Source organism: Euleptes europaea, chromosome 4, assembly GCF_029931775.1.
Source record: "Euleptes europaea isolate rEulEur1 chromosome 4, rEulEur1.hap1, whole genome shotgun sequence".
NCBI lineage: Eukaryota > Metazoa > Chordata > Lepidosauria > Squamata > Sphaerodactylidae > Euleptes > Euleptes europaea.
The window spans coordinates 83981236-84001876 of NC_079315.1; positions in this window are offsets into that span (position 1 = coordinate 83981236).

Genomic DNA, 20641 nt, shown 5'->3' on the forward strand with positions numbered 1-20641 from the left:
TTCAAGGCAAGAGACTAACAGAGATGGTTTGCCATTGCTTTCTTCTGCATAACGACCCTGGTATTCCTTGGTGGCTTCTCATCCAAGTACTAACCAGGGCCAGGAGGGCATACAGCAGGACAAATCAAACACAGTACAGGTTGAGTATCCTTTACCTGGACTGCTTGTGACCAGAAGTGGTCTGTATTTCGGATCTTTCTGTATATTGGAATTTTTGGGAATTTCTGCATATACATAATGAGATATCTTGGGGATGGGACCCAAATTCATTTATGTTTTATATACACTTTATACAGAGAGCCTGTATGTAATTTTAAACAATATTTTAAATAATTTTGTGTACATCAAGCCATCAGAAAGCAAAGGTGTAACTAGGTCACCAGAATACCGGTATCAGCTGTTAAACAAGAGCAACAACAAACAACAAACTAATAATGGCAGGCTTTCAGTCTCCACCTTCGATACATTGTATTATTATTTTTAGGTGAGAGGAAACATTGAAAACAGGCAGCATGGATATGCCTGCATGCCGGCTTGAAGGATCCGGTTTTCAGATCAGTCCAGATATGGGATGTCCGGATAAGGGATATTCTACTTGTATTAAGATTTTGTATTTGACGTTAAGACTAGCAATTGTGCTGAAGTTTATTTTCTTTAGACCCTGGTGGCTAACAAGGCTGTCCGGCAATAAGAAGACAAAGATGATAGCCTCAAGTTCTTCTCCAGCCTGGACTGTAACCTAAACTAGAGAAGAACTCCTTCTCTTCTCTGTTCATCAGCCCTTGCCATCTTCTTCCTGTCTCTCAACCCCAAAACCTGTTTACCTGTGGAAGCTGTGGTGGTGGCAGATTTCAGGTGCAAGGGAGATGGGAAGAATCCATTTCCATTCCTGTCTGTCTTCTTCTCTTTTTCCCCACCCTTTTCCTCCAGTGTCCCAAAATGCTGGTTTGGAAATGTGGTCCTTGGGTGATATATGCATTAAAGAAAGCCAAATTCTGCAATAGACATAAATATTATGGTTAATGCATATTTGCAAACAACCAGCTTTCTACATTATTGATAGCCTCCCTTCTCTGAAAGTGACACATATTCCTATGAAACAGAGAATAATTGGTCATTATTAGATGAGTTTGGGAATTATTATTTTTCCAGCTGATATTCATCCTTACAGGTTGTCTATAGATTGAAAGTTGTTTTATTGCCTCTGTATTTATTGTAAACAGAGCCCCATTGTTCACAGTGGTAAGCTGCAGCACTGCAGTTTAAAGCTTTGCTCACAACCTGAGTTCGATCCCAACGGAAGTGGGTTTCAGGTAGCCGGCTCAAGGTTGACTCAGCCTTCCATCCTTCTGAGGTCAGTAAAATGAGTACCCAGCTTGCTGGGGGTGAAGTGTAGATGACTGGGGAAGGCAATGGCAAACCACCCCGTAAACATAGTCTGCCTAGTAAACATCATGATGTGACATCACCCCATAGGTCAGTAATGACCTGTCGCTTGCACAGGGGACTACCTTTACCTTTATTTATTGTAATGAAAGTGAAATAATATAATGAAAAATTGCTCCAAATCTGAGGAAAGCAAAGTGGTGCACTTACATTTTGAAGAGCAAGAAAAATAGCTACAAACTAAAAGTCACCCAAAGAGGAACAGAAACATCCTTGTTGTGTCTAGGATTTTCATTAGATTTTTGTGTTGGTGTTTATGTTTGCTTTTACCACTCTTAGCTTGTCATTACAAAATAATTTGCGCAATGCTGTACATTCATACTTCATTACTGAGAAATTATTCAAGTTTTTATAATCTCTCACATTTGATAATTCTTGGAGGATAGTAGCATTTCAGAATAAAATTTGGGAGACTATGGGCTTTTCCACATTGGTATTTTCCGTTGGTTCTGGTCCCACACTGCTTCAGTTCATCACATGATTTCTGCACACATTTTTGTGCCTTGAGTTTACACTTCAATCTGCACCCCCCCCCCCAGGGTAGGGGAGGTTCTAGTTCTTTTGAGACCACTTTTACTTTGAGTTTTTCTGGACACCTGTTTTGAGTTGCCTTTTACCTCATGCGTAATGTTTCTGACATTTTTTTTGTCCCACCCATTTGCACCTACCTCCAGCCCACTTTTTGTTGATTGGACTCATAATTGCCAAACCACTCCCTCTTAAGTGGTTTAATTTTTAATTTTTTTAACAAAAGAAGTCATTAAAATATCGACATATGGATATAGTAGAGATTAAGCTCATTGAAATTAAGGGGATAGAGACTTACTTTAAAAAAATGAAAGCTGGGAATTCAGAGAACATGGTTAAACTATCATTGCAACACTATATCACTATATCGCCATAAGCATGCACAAAAAAATAAAAAAGGGGATGCTGTGACACCACCAACGACAACAGCACCCTCCTTGAAAATTCTCATTATTTTAAGTCACGTGTGGAAGAAAATAAAGGGACTCCACAACAGTGAAAACTCAGAGGGAGTGCAGATGTGCTGAAGAGCTGTGCTCAAACCAATTCCACAGCTAGCGGATCAACTGCCAAGAAAACCAGGAGTAAGTCAAGTGTGAGGAAAAGCCTGGTATATCTGAATGTTCCCACATCCCAAATTACCTCACAGTGGAAACTGGCATTTCAGAAAGAAAGCTGTATACAGGAAATGTGTACAAGGAGTTTTTTTGATGGGAGAGAACAAACACCAATATGCCTTTCACATGGCAGTGCTGTTCTGATGTAATTCAGTTCCGGATGCAGTTCCCTCTGAAGCGCAGTGGCAACTGAGAATTCATATGGATGCTCTAATATTTCCTTATTCATGAAGCACATTTTTCATTGACACATCCCCCCGCCGCATTTTTTGCAGAATATTCTGCAAGACATTGATATGGGAGACTTTGTTGGTTAGTTGGCCCATGAGGTGATTTGGAGAAGTGTCTTCAATTGGTTGACTTCTCTGCATTGTCTTCTGTAGCTGGTTATTATTGTGTTGTATCAACACAGTGCACAGATTGAGTTTGCATATCAGTATAATGTAACTTTTAAAAAATGGGAATGGGAACCACTACAGAAAAATGTGGGCAGCACCTTTCCAAGTGTGGCAGACCTTTCACATGAAAGGCAAAAATGATTCAGCAGCACACAAGGAAGAAATGTGGGAGCAAAGGTGGTTTTAGAAATCACAGAAAAAACAGGGAAACCACAGGGGGGAAAGCTGATGGACAACAAAGGTATGTGAAAGCTGTCAAATACTCCATTGTGGTTCTAATCTCTAATGGAGGGAAAATGCCTGTGTGAAAGACATCCTAGTCCCTCTCTGAAGTGACTGGCAAAGGTCTTTTAAGATAATTGGCCCATGTCACTGGGATGTTGGTCACCTTTCTTCAGTCCAGAGGTTCTTTTTAACTAATTAAAGGGCAGGATACTAGTTCTCAGTAGATTCCATTTAGGACTTCCTGTCACTCAATATTTTCCTATATCTTCGTTCTGTAACAATATGTAATTGGACAGTGGTGGCCAGCTGCCTAATCCCTAGCCCTGGGTATGGCTCAGAGCCAAACTAGACATGATGACATCCTTGTGTTCGCCATTAGAAAACCACCGCCATTTAAAAGTGATGTAAAAGTGCTGTGCAGTGCTCTTATTTCCCCCTGTGCCTTGTGCGTGCATAGATGTTTTGTCAGTGGAAATGAGAGCCACACTGCGGGTCTGATCATGATCGGGCCCTTGCAGCATTTTAAAATCACTTTAAAATGGCAGCCATGTCCTCAGGTCAGGTGTCGTTTGGCCCTTAGAAGTGGACTAATTCTTAAGATAAGTGTGTGACTTACTGCAAAAAAAAAAAATCTTTCCACATGAAAGTATCTTTTAAAGGTTTTGAATGCTGAGTGGTTTGAAGTCCTAATTGCTATTTACTGAATTGCTGTGCCTGTGGATTTTTAAAATCTTCTCTGCCCACTTATGTTTTAAAAGCCCTGTTGAGGCTTCATATGATGTACTTCCAAATGCCCTGAGGGCTAAAAGCAAGGTATTAATTACTGTTCTCTTAACATGAATTATCATTTGGACTGTAAAGCAGGTAGCTGATGAATATAGTTTTAATGATTTTTGGAAAATGTTAACAGGGAACCTTCTGAGGGTGCAAGAGAAGGAGGGCATTAAATCTTAATTCAGAGGGAGCCAGAACTCATCCATCTCCTTGCCTTCAAGGCTCAGGGCTCCTTCAGAAATGTGGGTGGTGGTGGGCATGTGTGAATTCTGGCTTCCCCTGAGACAATCTGCATGTGAGAGATTCACAGTGCCATTCTAAGCAGAGTTACATCTAAGTCCACTGAGGTCAAAAAAGTAGGATGGCACTGTCAGAGGACCAAAGAGCTTTGCCTATAAGACACAGGTGGTGGGCAGTTGTCCTTGAGAACAGTTTAGATGCCTCTAGGAATTTAGAGGCAGTAAACATAAAGAGAACAAAAGAAAGAAAGAAAGAAAGAAAGAAAGAAAGAAAGAAAGAAAGAAAGAAAGAAAGAAAGAAAGAAAGAAAGAAAGAAAGAAAGAAAGAAAGAAAGAAAGAAAGCCTTTTCAACTTGGAATTCCCAGGCAAGTGACAGGCACTAAAATGCAAGGTAAACATTAATAGAAAGCCAGACTGGTATAGTGGTTAAGGTGTTGGATTAGGACCTGGGAAACTCAGGTTCAAATCCCCACTCGCACCATGGAAGCTTGCTAGGTGACCCTGGGTCAGTCACACACTCACAGCCCTGATGCAGGCTAGTATTTGGCTGGGAGACCTCCAAGGAATACCAGGGGCATGACGCGGAGGCAGGCAATGGCAAACCACCCCCAAACATCTGTTGCCTTGAAAACCTTCCAGGGTCGCCATGAATCAGCTGTGACTTGCCGGCAATAAAATAAAATAAAAATAAACATTAATAATGTACCTGTTGCCCATCCCTGCCAAAACCCCTTTAGGGAGATTGTTCATTTCAGGGTAAAGTACTGCCAAACTGTTCTGGCCAAAAATGGCTGAGCACCCCACCAGCACCCTCTTCAGTGTCTGTTGGATTCCTACAGTCCATGAAGTAACCAAATCTGTACTGTTTCTGCTAAATTCAGTCTGTGGTGTAAAGTAGACCCCAAAAAAGAAAAGCCTTTAAAAAAAGCCTTGTAAGCCTAAATTAAGTCGCTATTAAAGAAAAAATATTTCAGTGACTTTTTTGCCATCTAAATGTAGTCTGTTTTACTTTCCTCATCACATCTCCTACAGGCAGAGAGTTTCTAGCTGCTAATCTTGCACTGCACATTTTGGCAAAGAATTAGAACTTAGATGATGGCCAATATTACTTGGAAAGTAGGTTATGTATAAACAAGCCACAAGCCTAAGCCGCCTAAGTTGCCTGTAGGTGCTGGCAACATTTTCAAGGCCATAAATTATTGCCGAATAGGCCTTAACTGAAGAGTACAGAAGTAGCATGAGATGAGAATTTAGAAAGTATTCTTTTAAAAAGTTTAAGCTTCCCTTAGTGATTCATCATCAGCCAGGTGTTGTTGTCAAGATATGCCTTAAATGCGTGAATCTTAGTTTTCCTGAAGTGGTACATTTAACACTCCCTTCCCCTCCAGTTATAGAACTTGGGTGAAAAGAGGGCAGATCCTTCTTAAATGAGCATCATACAGCAGGCGGGGGGAAAAATCCAAAGGGTTTTCAGCACTCCTAAAAATAATAGGCTGTGACTGTCCTCTTAAAGGACCGGAACAGGATAGGTTGTAGGCTAGATAGCCTTGTAATGGTGCAAACTCATTAGACCTTCTCATAAAGTTGGCTACTTAGATGCTGCCCAAAAGGTTCTTAGGTAGAAACTCATTAGACCTTCTCATACAGTTGGCTACTTAGATGCTGCATAAGAGGTTCTTAGGTAGAATCACTGCAGTATCATCTTTTAGGGATGGTCACTGAAGCACAAACCCTGATATTAATTAATTAGAAATATATCCCACTCTTGCATGATACCTACAAGACGCCCCCCACACAAGGACCCTAGTAGTTATTAACCTCTAAAGACCTTCTAGCTAGACTGCCAGAGGTCAGATAAAACTATCCAACATTTTCAGTTGAACAAGTCATTTCCTTTCAGGTTAAATCCCAGGCCTCAAGGAAAAGCCATTTCAAATATCATGTTTCCCAAATCTGGCTTATGGGGGCCTTTCCAAACTGCCTCTAAAGGCCACCGAGATATGCCTCAAAAATATAAACTGTTCAGTCTTCTTTCGGAGATGCTTGTCATCTAATGGTGAAGAGTAACAGACACAGCTGGAAACTATATAGGCAACTACAAGAGATTCCTTGCTCTCCAAAAAGTGCTATGTTGCTTGAAGAACTGGTTGTGGTTAAGTGAAAAGTAGCTTGTATAGGTGGAGTCTAAGGGGAACTCTGTAATTGTTACAATAACATAGTTAAAGAAGCTCATGTTGGCAGTGTCATCAGAAAATATTTAATAGTCTAAAGTGAAATGATTCTTGAAAGAAGGTAATGTAGCTTTTTTAAAAAAGGTATGCTCTTCAACATATGTACAGACCCACACATACCATATACACATGTGAAGGATCTGGAGGAGGTGATGCTCATCAATGTGCAATTGGCAATGATCAAGACCATCAATATGCTTATATATAAGGCTTCAAAGTCAAGCATATTAAATCAAAACAACTTTATAGACAATGCACGCCCTGGGAAAGCAAATAAAACACATAAACCATAGCCACCATAAGCACATTTTAGGATTGCCATTGGCTAATACAAAGATAGTTCCCATATTTTGAGCCCATCTTGATTTAAATGGTTGTGTTGACTAAGTTTGAATGTATTTCTAATGGTGGTCCAAATGATACTAGAGATATCAAAGCTTTCATACCCATTTCCTACTCATACTCCTTAATTGTTACTTAAGGATGGTGGTGCAGTGCAATGTTTTGTAGCAGTGACTCTTAACAATGTAAAACACTCCTTTGGGTGAGAAAGTAGCATCCGTGATTTATGCATGTGCTAACCAGTTGATGTACAGCAATCACTATAATAAAAAAAGATCTGTGCAACACATGCACTATCATCCAACAGACAAGTTCATTATGGGAGTGCACAAGACAGATGAGGTCATAACTAGGCAATAGTGGGGGACCCAAAAAGACTTGCAACGGCATCTCACTTTGTTCTCCTCCACTGTTTCTTCTTTCTCTCCCATGAAAGCCTCCTAGTAGGTTTCCCAGGTCCCTCTTGCAAATGGTGGGAGATGTTGGGGGCGGAGCCTGAAGAGGGTGGGGTTTGGGGAGGGGAGGGACTTCAATGCCATAGAGTTCAATTGCCAAAGTGGCCATTTTTCTCCAGGTGATCTGATCTCTATCAGCTGGAGATCAGTTGAATTAACAGGAGATCTCCTGCTACTACCTGGCAGTTGGCAACCCTACCTCCTAGCCTCTCCCCCTTCTCCTGCTTCCTTCTCTCCTTTCCACCCACCAGCCAACCTACCTTTATCTGCGCTCCTGTATTTAGATTTCTGTCCTTTTCTCCTTCTGGCAGCATCTCTGGTCATGTTGGTGTTGCCAGCTAGGCCAAGCCCAGTTGTGCAGAGGGAAACCTGCAAGGACTAATGGAGAGTAGTTCACTTTCCCTTGTATCCCTCACCCATGCTATTTCCTGTTTCCTCCCTCCTGGCATCCCCCATATCCTTGCTTTTTTGTGCTTCCTTTTCTCCTCTTCAGTAACCAACCAACCTATCTTATATCTGCCCCCATCTTCAGCTGTACTTGTTATTTAATTACTCCATTTATACCCTGTCTTTGTCTACAATGGGAACCCAAAGTAGATTACATCATTCTCCTGTCCTCCATTAAATTCTCACACAACTCTGTGAGGTAGGTTATGCTGAGAATGTATGACTGGCCCAAGCTGATCCAGTAAGCACCGTGGCTGAATGGGTATTTGAATCTGGGTCTGCCAAAGTGCTTCTATTATTTGGGGGGTTTTTTTTACCTCCCCCTCCCCATGTATTTATTTTAGATTTTTCTGCAAACCTGGGACTTTTTCAGGTTTGTAGAAAGATCTGTCTTGTCTGTTCATGCCTCCAGTCTCCAGATTTGGCAACCCTAGGTCTGAATGAGGGCTGGTTAGATGGTAGAAACATGGCTAGGCCTTGCCACGCACATAGTAGCCATAGGTGGCACATCTCCTACACATAGCATGAGGGAAAGCAGATGTGCTTCAAGATGTGAACCATACAACCATATAGCATTGCCAGGCTCCCGCTGGGAGTGAAGGATCCCTCACTTTGGGCCCCCTCCCCCTGGTACTGTTCAGCCAGCTGGCAGGAGTCTTACCAGCCCTAAAGTGAGGCCTTGGCCTGTTCGCTGTTGGCACATTGACACAACTTCTGGAAGTGACTTCATCACATTGCTGGCAACATGGGAGACGCTGGGGTATTTTGGCAAAACCCTATGGTAAAAAAAAAATAGAGTATTTGCCCAAATATCAGAGTATCTTCCACATCATCAGCAATATGATGATGCCACTTCCGGAAGTGAGGTCAACACACTGATGGCACAGGCCAATTGCCAAAGCGGCCATTTTCTCCAGGTGAAGTGATCTCTATCGGCTGGAGATCAGTTGTAATAGCAGATCTCCAGCTAGTACCTGGAGGTTGGCAACCCTAAGTTCACATCATCTGCAAAGTGAACAGAACACACCCATAAGCAACTGCTTTATTTCTGTTTCCAACCTTTTCTGGGAAAAAGCTTTTTCTCTGGCACTTTATCTGTTGCTCTCCTTATACTGCTTGTAATGCAAGCAAGTATATCCTGTGGGCAGCCCTTATTTCAATTTGGCTGCAGGTTAGTCCCAGTGGCTATGTTGGCTGGGTTTTAGTGCATTCCTAGCTGTGAACTGTAGAACTTCCTCCTCATGGAATGTGAATTTTCCTGGGGACAGGGTCTTCTAGCTTCACCATTAGTTTTGCAGTGTGATATAACAATTAAAAGGAAGCAGGATTTCAGCCAGTAAAGATGAAAGGAATAATTGACATATAATTGCTATATACATCTTTAGATTCAGAATGTTAGAATGTTAAAACAATAATTAAAGGATAATGAATTCTTCTATTGCCCAAAAGATTATTTCCTCTCAGCCTGCAAATCTTGTACAGTCCTTGAAGGCACCTAATTAAGGGAAACAAATGCCCTAAAGTGTCTATCACCCAGTCAAAAATCAAGTAATTTCATTCTGATAGCAAGAGGCATGATTTGAGTCCTAAAGCATAATTAGTTGATGCAGATAAACAACATGTTAAACTAATAGCTATGTACAATAAATGGGACTTTTTCTCTCTGACTTTTACATTCCATGAGAAACTGTAGCATCTGCTGTAGAAGTCCATATAGTAAATGACTAGTAAAATGCTTAAGATAAAAACTGTTTGTGGGGCAATCTTACACTCATCAAGGATAGGATTGCTCTGGGCTCCATTGGGCTCTAAGGATGTGCTGGTGCAGCAGATATGAATCCATATTTCACCATTTTTGTGCTAGTGTTATGTTATGCCAGCATAATTTATACTGGCTTGGCTTTGACAGTGCAAAGAGCAAAATGAGGTTGAGTTGAGGGAGTGATGGGAAGAGAGTAGGCTTAAGTCAGAATTTTCTGTTTGTGTAAAGATTGGTATTATCCCTAGTGCCAGTATTAACCCTGCAGAAGAGATGGCATAAGTGAAGACCAAACACTGCCACTGAAGTCAACAAAGATCTCCAGATTCCTTCTCCAATCTCCTTCTCCTCTTCCGACCTTTGCATAACACAAAATTACTGCTAGCCTTGCATGATTATTTATATCTGTGCTTTCATCCAAGCACATGGAGTAACAGGCTGCCTTTTGTAAGTCAGTGGTGAGCTGCTGACTAACATCACTTGCCATGCGCTGGACTCGTTCTTTAACAGTATTTTTGCTAAGTGGCATCTCAGAGATGCGCTGAAGACTGGCGGGCCCCCAACAAACAGCTGAGCTGCCCCACAGCTCAGCTGAGAGGGGGGGTGTCAAGGTGCTCCACAGCCTCCCCGGTCCAAAGTAAAGACGGGCGGAGGCCCCAAACTGAAGAGGGCGGCCCCCAAACTGAAGACGGGCGGGGCCCCAACAAACAGCTGAGCTGCGGCCGATAAACAGCTGAGCTGCCGGCCGCAGCTTAGCTGAGAGAGAGGGAGGGGCTTGCCCCGGTGCAAGGAGAGGGAGGGCGCCAGCGCAGGCTTGGGGAGCATGGGCTTGGGGAGAAGGAGCACTGCACCATGGCAACACGGCACAGCCCTAGGCAGATGCAACGGTTCTGTGCGTGCCCACAGAGAGGGCTCGGCGTGCCACTTGCGGCACACATGCCATACGTTCGCCAACAGGGCTCTATAGGCAGCCCTTCCATAGCTTCAGGGTCAAGAATTTTTCTTCTCCCATTCTGCCTTGTGCAATATAGATTACAAAGCAACAGCAACCCTAGTATCAGAATCATTGGGGATGCTAATGATCTTGCAGACTTCTGTACTTTTAAAAACTGACCAGAAACTGAACAGGTGGTACTATAACCTTCAAAGGGCTGCAGTGATTGGTAAAGTTGCAATTCTTGTCCCTGTCTGTCATGTGGCTTTCAACAGCATCCACATGAACAAAAAGACTTAACAATGCCATCAGATCCCTTTCCATCACTGATGCTGCTCATGCTCAATGAAAGCTGTAACTATTTCACTTGTATCTATGTTTCCACAATAGCTAGCAGTTGCCCTCTGCTGGTCTTCAGGATGGGCTATTCATACTGTGATACTCAGTACCTTGAACTGAACCTGGTGACTGATGAGTGACCAGTGGAGTGACTGCAGAATGGGTATGATAGGCATGCTCCAGCTAGCTCCCAATAATAACTGAACTGCGGCATTCTGTATGAACTGAAGTCTCTGAGTTGACTTCAAGGGCATACCCATGTAGAGTGCATTACAAAGGTCTTGTCTAGATGTTACCATGGAATGGACCAGGTGGCCAGATCTATCAAGTTAAGGTAGAGGGCCATCTTCTGGGCTAAATTAAGTTGGGGAAAAAGCATTTTTTTGCAGCTGCATTACCTTGCTTCTCCAGTAGTAATGCTAGATCCAGTTAACCCCTAGGATCTTAACCAAGTCATCAAGGGTCAGCTTAACCTCACTGAAGGTGAGAAGCATCGTGTCCTTCAAGATGTCAGCCTAGGAATGTAACATTTCAGAACTGGAGTTCATTTATTCATTCATTTGACCAGACAATAGGGCTGTTGGAAAAAAAATTCGGTAAAATTCGGATTCGGCAAAATTCAGCCCATTTTTATTTGGGAAATGTTGAAGTCCAAACTTCCCCAATTCAGATCCGTGGAATTCGGCACTAAGTTCGGAGTTCGCGAATAAATCCGGCCATTTAAAGCCATTAAAAACACATTCGTGGCTTTCTGCAGCTCCAGGGGGGGGCATTTTTGGAGCTAGAGGTACCAAACTTTCAGTGTAGTTTGAGGGGACCATTCTTGCAAGAACCCCCAGGTTCTGTAAAGATTGGGTCAGGGGGTCCCGAGATATGGGGCCCGGAAGGGGTCCCCCCCAAAATCACCAATTGGAATAAAAGCATTAAAAACACATTCGCTGCTTTCCACGGCTCCGGGGGGGCATTTTTAGAGGTAGAGGTCCCAAACTTTCAGTGTAGCTTGAGGGGACCCTTCTTGCAAGAACCCCCAGGTTTTGTAAAGATTGGGTCAGGTGGTCCCGAGATATGGGGCCCGGAAAAGCCCCCCCCCAATCTGCCCATTGGAATAAAGCCATTAAAAACACATTCACGGCTTTCCACTCCCAAAGAGATCAAGCCCCCTCAAGACAGGTAACCCACACAAATCACACTCCACAGAGAAATCAAGCCCCCCCCAGCAGAACAGCCCCCCCCCCCCGAACCAGAAGATGCAAATTCCAAACGAAGGAGAAGAACGGGCCAGACAGAGAGAGACTCACTGACATGGGATGTACTAAAACGAATGACAGGCTAGCCCATTATAAACAACAGGAGCAGCTGCACAGCCCATTGGAAACAATAGGAGCCAGCCAGAGAGAGACTCTGTTAACCCATAGTTAACTCCAGACGAAGTTGGCAACCGGTGAAAACAGCAGAAAGCACAGCCCCACACAGAGGCAATTGAGCCCACCCCCGAATAGAACAGGTAAACCCACCCCCTTTGGCTTCCCCCCTCACACACACACACACACACACACAATCTCCCCCCCCCTACATACACACACACAGGAAAAAATTTATAGAGAGAAGCCCCAAAATGGGTCTTACTGTGGATGTCTTCTTCTCTTCCATCAGGAGCAGGGACTGGGAGTCAGGACTCAGGAGTAATCCAATACGATTCTAGCAGACTCACACACACATACTCTCTGGCACGGGAGGTTTTGCCTTGGATTTGCCGCTCTCTAGATGCACATTAAGGATTGCCTGCTCCCAATCATTCCAATGGGTGGATAGGGGGGACCGCATAACTCGGGGGCCCCTGACCCAATATTTACAAAACTTGGGGGTTCTTGCAAGAAGGGTCCCCTCAAGCTACACTGAAAGTTTGGGACCTCTACCTCCAAAAATGCCCCCCTCGAGCCATGGAAAGCCGTGAATGTGTTTTTAATCCCTTTATTCCAATTGGGGGGGACCGCATAACTCGGGAGCTCCTGACCCAATCTTTACAAAACTTGGGGGTTCTTGCAAGTAGGGTCCCTCCAAGCTACCCCGAAGGTTTGGGACCTCTACCTCCAAAAATGCCCCCCTCCCCCGGAGCTGTAGAAAGCCGTGGAAAGCAGCGAACCGAGTTCGGTTTGTCGTTTTCCCGCCTTTTTTTACTTCGGTTCTATCTGAAGTAGAAACCGCTGAATCAGGGAAAATTCTGCTGTTTTTCTTGTCGGATGGAACTGAATCGACAGCCCTACCAGACAATCTTTCTCAGTGCTTCATTAATGCACCCATTTGGCTGTTTATGACATACCCAGACATGGTTAGTACTGAGGTAATAATCTTCACATCCTGATTTTAAACCTTTGTGTAGATTCTGTATGTGTGTAAAGTGCCATCAAGTCACAGCAGACCTATGGCGACCCCAGAGGGTATTCAAGGTGAGTGAGAAGCAGAGGTGGTTTACTGTTGCCTTCCTCTGCAGAGTCTTCCTTGGAGTTCTCCCATCCAAGTACTGACCCTACTTAGTTTCCGAGATCTGACAAGATCAGGCTATACTATACCATTCCACATCCCTTGTGTATATTATAGCTAACTGCAAAATCTGAAAAACAGTGAGACTTGTAAAGGTTTCTAAAATGTTCCAAGCATTTAAAAAAAGGTCTTTAGCTGTCAAGCAGTTAACTAGAACTTGACTGTTGTTACGTGAGGTTTCAGGTCCAAGTATCTTTGAATGCAGAAATCCATTCATCCATGGTGAAAGGCCCTCTTCAGAAACCAGGAACAATTTTCAAAGTGCACTTTTTAGAACAAACTTCTATTTAACTGTTATTTGGGTTGGAACACAAAGTTATTACATGAAGTGGGCAAGATTAAAACCGCCGTTTAACTCTCCAATGGCTCCCAGAACTGTCAAATGTAGTTGGGGCTCCTACGCTTGATGGCTGACAGGATTGCTGTTGCATAAGCAAGGAGGTATATTTGAGATGATTAAAGGTCCAATTCAAGTCCTTGAACAGTAAATAAGAGGATTTCAGTAGAGACGTGTAGAAGCTGGCTGAGCCTGAGCTTTTGAAAGAAAGAAAATAAAAGTAGCATTGAGGTTGTTAATGCACATCACTTTTGCTGACAAAAGAACAACTCCACATTCCTAATGGAATATACTTTTAAAATGCAGTTTGTGATTCACTGATACAAGGATGGATTTCTTACCATAATTTAAATGCATGTTTATGGGTGGGGGATTCTAATCTACTTTACATGTAGCTGCTACAAGGGGGTTAGCTCAGTGACAATCTGGTGTCATCTTGTCAGAGAAGGCTCCTTCCGTCGGAGGAAAAAGAAGGAAGGGAGTCACTGAATTGAGCTGCATCATTCTCATAGCTGACATTTTCCCATATGATCCTACGCTAGCATATGTGTGCTCAGCATCCCATGGGTGAAGTTCCTTGGGAGCAGGTGGTGTTTGAATTCACTGTTGTAGCAAACTTCAGCAACTTGAAAATAATATTTGATACCGCCATGTGGTTGCAAATGTTTGCTGCCATATTTGCCATAGCTGCCATATTTGCTATCATATTTGGAATTTAGAGTAAGATATACTTTCTGCATTGCATTAGCAATGGTGGATCCCCCCCCCCAAAAAAAAGAAAGAAAGAAAAAGAAAAAAAGGAATGGTTATGAGGGTCAATGTGAAAAAGCTCTCCACTCACCTAAGGAATGGAAAGTTTCAGGAGCACCAGTAGAGTGGCTAGCTTTATTAGGGTGGACAGAGCATGAGAGACTTACCGTGTTTTTGTAACATTTGCCATATATACAATTATGCAATCGGAGCACAGAGGAGGTGCATGCATTTCTACAAGCATACCTGCTACTGGTGCATCATTTCCAGATCCCCCCTGGTATCCAGCTTCAGCCAATTCCAGCAACATCTTTTCCCTTTCTATGTCTAGCTGCAAACTGTAAATCCCCCATTTTTGCCTTATAGACCTATTTATATTATTAACAGCACAATCCTAAACTCTGAGCCAAAGAAGAGTTGGTTTTTATATGCTGACTGTCTCTACCACTTAAGGAAGAATCAAACTGGTTTACAATTACCTTCCCTCCCCCTCCCCACAACAGACGCCCTGTGAGGTAGATGAGGCTGAGAGAGCTGTGACTAGCCCAAAGTCACCCAGCTGGCTTCATGTGTAGAAGGGGGAAAAACAAATCCAGTTCCAATCAATTTTCTGCATATGTCATAACCCTAAAAAACACATGTCTGCCCAAATATTATTAGGGGCAGTTATTTAGGGATGGGGGGGGGGAAAGAAAAACTTCCTTGTGCAGTGCAGCCTATGAGAGGAATGAGATTAGAAGGCTAATTAAAACTCTTCCCTCATTTGTCTCTCCAGGATCAGAGGAGCATGCCTATTATATTAGGTGCTGTGGAACACAGGCTGGATGCTGCTGCAGTCGTCTTGTTTGTGGGCTTCCTAGTGGCACCTGGTTGGCCACTGTGTGAACAGACTGCCGGACTTGGTCTGATCCAGCATGGTTTTTCTTATGTTCTTATGTCTTTCCTCATAGCAACAGTGTGGGATTATCTGGTTTTTGGGGGATTAGCAGGAATTATTTGATTTCTTGAACAAATGCTGTAAACATTCTTTACGAAAGTGTTTTTATTTTACCAGGGAGCTTCAAACTATAAACTATAAACAAAATAATTATATTTATTACAAGGTGCACACTATAAATTTGTTTAAAATGCAGGGCCTTGAATGCAGGCTACATATAACAACATCAGTTACAAAAATCTCATACACAGTTGATATACATTCGATATAAATGACCAATAGTGGATCATACACGTTTCGGCCTGAATAGGCTTTCCTCAATGGTCATAAATTAAAAAACTGATTATGAAAAACACATCCGGAAATGAACCTTATGAGGTATTTTTTTAAATCTTATATCTAGTCTGATGTAAACTCTTAACCCAAATCATGGGTCTAGCCACACAGACAGTTGTTCACACTGGTATAGAATTATCAATGTTTCTGGATGTGTATACAACAACCTGTGATAAATTGATTGGCACTTTATATTAGCAATCGTTAATTGGAGGTTGCTTCTTTCCTTGCTTAAATAAAAAGCTGTTTCTTTGCCCCAAATCTGAATGCCCTTTCTTTGATAACATACACTATCATCCTTGTGATTGCATTGCTTCCCCCCCCCCCTCATTTCATTTCCCCCTTTTTCCTGTTCTTTCTCATAGACTACAAAATGATTTAAGAGGTAGAAAAAGAGAGAATGACTGTGGAAGACCCTCTTTCTTTTATTGGGGGAATTGAGTCAATTTATATTTAGTGGTAGAAGTTTAGTATAGTCCATATTTTGTCCAGAGAGTAAGTTATAATGCTGCCACTTGTTTCAATTTATCTTCTGCTGCTGAAGAAGGAACCAGCAGCTGAAGATTCTAGAGCCATTTTGTACATTGCAAGCTCATTTAGTGGAATGGCCTGAGGATATCTAGGAAAGTTGGAAATCAAAACAATCTGAATCTAATGGGCAGCAAGACAAGCAGCAATAGGAAATTAAGTTGTTCTTCACAGGAAAGAGGAACAAAATGCCATCAAGGATGCTCCAAGGCAAAGAGGCAAGATTACAAATCCTCCAACCCACTCCACATTGGTTTATTTCTCTTTAGCCATCCCTGTAGCTGCTTAGCCTTTCCTTCTTCTGCATATATATATGTATGAACACCTCTAAATGATGCAAGGCATGTGAACTTTATGTAGACAAGACAGCATGACTGTTGTGGGACTCCCCCAGCAGCTGGACAGGCACCTAGTGAAACAGACCAATGGGGACAGGGGGAAATTCTCTTATGTCTAAGGTCCAAAGGACAGAGGTACAAGAAGAGAAGAAGGAAAGAGAGCACTTGCACACCTTTAGCCATACTGGGCACCTGGGCAGGGGGTGCCAGGTGTGGGGAGTGTCTCCAGAGATGTAGGAGCATACTCTGGGCTGCAAAAGGCTTCTTGTAAGATTGCCGGGTCCACGGAGCAGGTGGGCCAGACCACAGTACATGCCCCAGAAAGACTTCAAAAGGGCAGCCTGGAGGGAGCTGGTGGTTAGAGTAAAGTTTGGAGAGTGCTGTAATGTCCTCTGGGGATGAAGGAACTGCCGGGAGGATGCTACTTTGCACCACGGAGAAAGGAATAACTTAAACATGGCTGCGAGTTTGTTTTTGAGCTTCTGCCAGATGACACTTCATTGAGGGTGGAATACAAACTGCTGTCCAGCTTTCTAAGGTCAGCAGCCTTATCCTTTCCCTCCCTGGTCCTTAGGTCTCAAGAAAGACTCTGCAAAGTCTTTATGGCATGTGGCCTTGGCTAAAACCTGTGAGGTTATGGTCCAGTGGCAGAGTATCATGGATAATACCTGCCCATGATTTTCTACTCCTAAATTGTATTCAGAATTCACTACCTCATGATTTGGCCAGCTTTGAAAATCTGAGATGGAGGGAAGTGGTCAGGTAGCTGGTGTCTGGATAAGGACTTAGGGCTACTCCTCATGCTACTCTTGGTACTAGAATGTAAAAGTATATGCAGATTGCATGAATTACAAATGGTACATTTGGGGGGGCATGGCTCAGTGGTAGAACATCTGCTTGGTATGCAGAAGGTCTCCGGTTCAATCCCCAGCATCTCCAGTTAAAGGGACTAGGCAAATAGGTGATGTGAAAGACCTCTGCCTGAGACCCTGGAGAGCCGCTGCTGGTCAGAGTAGACAATACTGTCTTTGATGGACCAAGGGTCTGATTCAGTATAAGGCAGCTTCGTGTGTTCATGTAGTGTGGTCATCAGGAGTGGACTAACTCCTTTAACTTACTGGGAAATGTCCTGGTAGGTTGCTAGCCTGCTGGGGGTCAAGTACAAATGGAGACAAGTGGCCCTATGGTCCTAGCAGAGCCTCTGGGCTCAGACCTGGGCTATGTCAGTGATGACAATGGCTGGCATCCCCCAGGGCTGCTGTAACATTCCAACATGACTCTGGTGGATATACGGTATAATAAATGTAATTATATTGACTTTTTAAAGGGACAGACATTCTTAGGCTCCCTCTCTGCTAAATAAGTTTGTGGGTTTTTTTATTTGAAAAATAAACAGAAATGCCAGGATACAACACTGCTAATTTATTCCACATGCCCAAGGCAACTTTAGATATTTTTAAAACAACATCCCCTTTTGCTTTATGGAAATTCACTTTTGAGAAGAGTTTCAAAAACAGTTTGTGGCATGGCGTGGGGATATCTTCAAACATAGAAAAGCCCAGCTCTCAAAGGACATGTCAAAGCCCTTTAGCCATGCCTCAAGTAACTCATTGGATCATGGCCAGTGTACATGGGTTTTATTTTCTTTATAGGCCGGCCTTTGCCAAAAGCAGAAGTACGCACATACAGTCAGGAAAACACTACATGTAAGCATACATTAAAAATGTAAACCATAGAAACTTTCTGCCTCATTGGACATATATGATTTTAAATCGGTGATTAAAAATGTTCTAGATCCATAAAATTTTCTTGGAACACTTGACATGAATGTTTGTATTTTAGGGGGTTATAATGTCTTGCATATCACTGGAAACAATAAACTTCATCAATATTGTAGGTGTTTAGTCTATGAGCATGCGGTTAAAAAGTTCAAATAATTAGCTAAATACTTTCCATTCTTGTTTTCAGTTTTACAGCCCAACTGACTGCATTAAAAGTAATTACTTTTATGGGGATACATGCACACAGGTGCACTCATATTCCCTTTTGAATGGGAAAAATCAGTTGTGAAATTTGTACCTTGCTACTAGTGGAAAAACCAAAAAGATTACAATTGTAAAGGAAATGTAATAACTACACACATGCCTGCCAAATTTATCAGGAGGGATAGGGGGTTAGCCCCTTCTTGAAAATAGCATACATATTTCAACTGACCTCTTCATTCCTTTTCCCTCCTCCCCACATTTACTTCCAGCCTAATGTTTTAAGGCTCTTTTCTCCTTCGTTCCTTAGTTGCAATCTTGCTTCTCTTACTTTCTGGCTTCAGGCTTTATTATCACAGCAGTTGGCACCTCCTTACTCTGAGGAGGAAATATAGATTAATGAAAGCTAAAAACAAAACATTCAAGCAAAATGTTTTTAGGTATGTTTCTTTATCTTTTTGTCTATGAAATGTATGAAATATGGACATTCTCATGAGATTGGCTACATTATCTGGGAGCAGATTTTGATCCTTTCTAACTGTACATGCTCTATGAGAACTCCCATTTTGTTCTGTGAGTTCAGACAGAATAGGATAAACACACGGGATAATGTACAGCCTTTTCACAAACCAAGGAGTATAATTTCAAGGCTCACATGCACAAGTAAGCAAGATCCCAATTGCAATATCAAACAATATTGGTGAACAGATAGATGAGCATTTAGAAAATTGGTAATTGTCCCTAACCTGGATGGCCCAGGTTAGCCCGATCTTCTCTGATTCAAAAGCTAAGCAGGGTTAGTATTTGGATGCGAGACCACCAAGCAAGTCCTGAGTTTCTACACAGAGGCATGCAAAAACAAATCACCTCTGTTCATCTCTTGCCTTGAAAACCCTACGGGAAAGCCATAAATCAGCTGGGACTTGATGGTACTTTCCACCACCACCAATTAGTAATTGACCAAAGTAAGTATGTGACCAACTGGAGACTGGATGTCCCCCAAGTTTGCAGAAAAATCTGTTTTGGGTAAGTGTGGCCCCAATCTGTGGATTTTGCTATCCTCAGGAGACATACTTGTGGAAATAGATACGTAGATAACATATGTACACAATTCAATAAAACGTATACATTCCAAAGGTCAACTGGGTCATTGACTGGAGCATTGACTATATCAGCAGGAAAATCCCCGAATGCTATCTACTGACTACTGCTTTTCTGTTTTTTTTTCTTTTCTTAAAAGCATAGCGCAAAACAATCATGATAAAAAACACTTCCAGGAAAAACTCCAGGCTAGTGCATGATATGTACAATCATTGTCTTTTATTACTTTCCATCTCTGATTATATGTGATTATCTTGAGATTTCAAAGGCCTAACTCCAAGTTTCTTTGATGTTTATGGCAAAATATATTTTAAAATAACTGAAAATGGCCAATTTTGGCCATTATCTAGGATGTGTAATGTTTTTAAAGAAGCATCGTCCAAAGACTTCTTTGAAGTATTAATTAGAATTTGTTATATAGCTCCTGAACTCAAGAAGGTATCGTTGACGACCTGCATCTTCGGAACCTGATGTCAATGTTTACCTAGCAGAAGTGAAGTACTGCATTTCTGAATGTAGTATGGCAAAGTAAGATAATATTTGATACTCAGTTGCTCCTGTGTGGAGAAAATGCTGTGGAAATAGTTGTGACTAGTATCTCAGCTTACCTAAATAAAGACAGACTGGTAAGAGACTTGTTAGGTTGTAGCTGGTGTCTCAGTATAACAGAATGAGGAAGAGTCAGCTAACTTCTGCCTTATCCTCAGTTTCCTGGATTTGATATAGAGGGAAGCTTGGAGTTTGGGGCTCCCTCTACAGAAACAGGGACAGATAAAGAAAGGAGGGATCTTTTTTGTAGCAGTTTGTGTAAATATAGAGGAACCCATCTGCTCTTTAATCATTTTTGAAATTTAGAGCACTAAAACCCTGAATCATTTAGCTACCCAATATGAGCTCTAGGAGCTGAACTAAACGTTATGGCCTCAGTGAGTCCATTGGGGAGCTCACAGACACATTGGGGTGTGGATAGGCAGGAGCTCCTCTTCCCTTTGCATCATGATTTCAGGCTGAATCAGAGCCCTGTGGTGATTTTAAAAGGAGTTCCCACCAGGAACT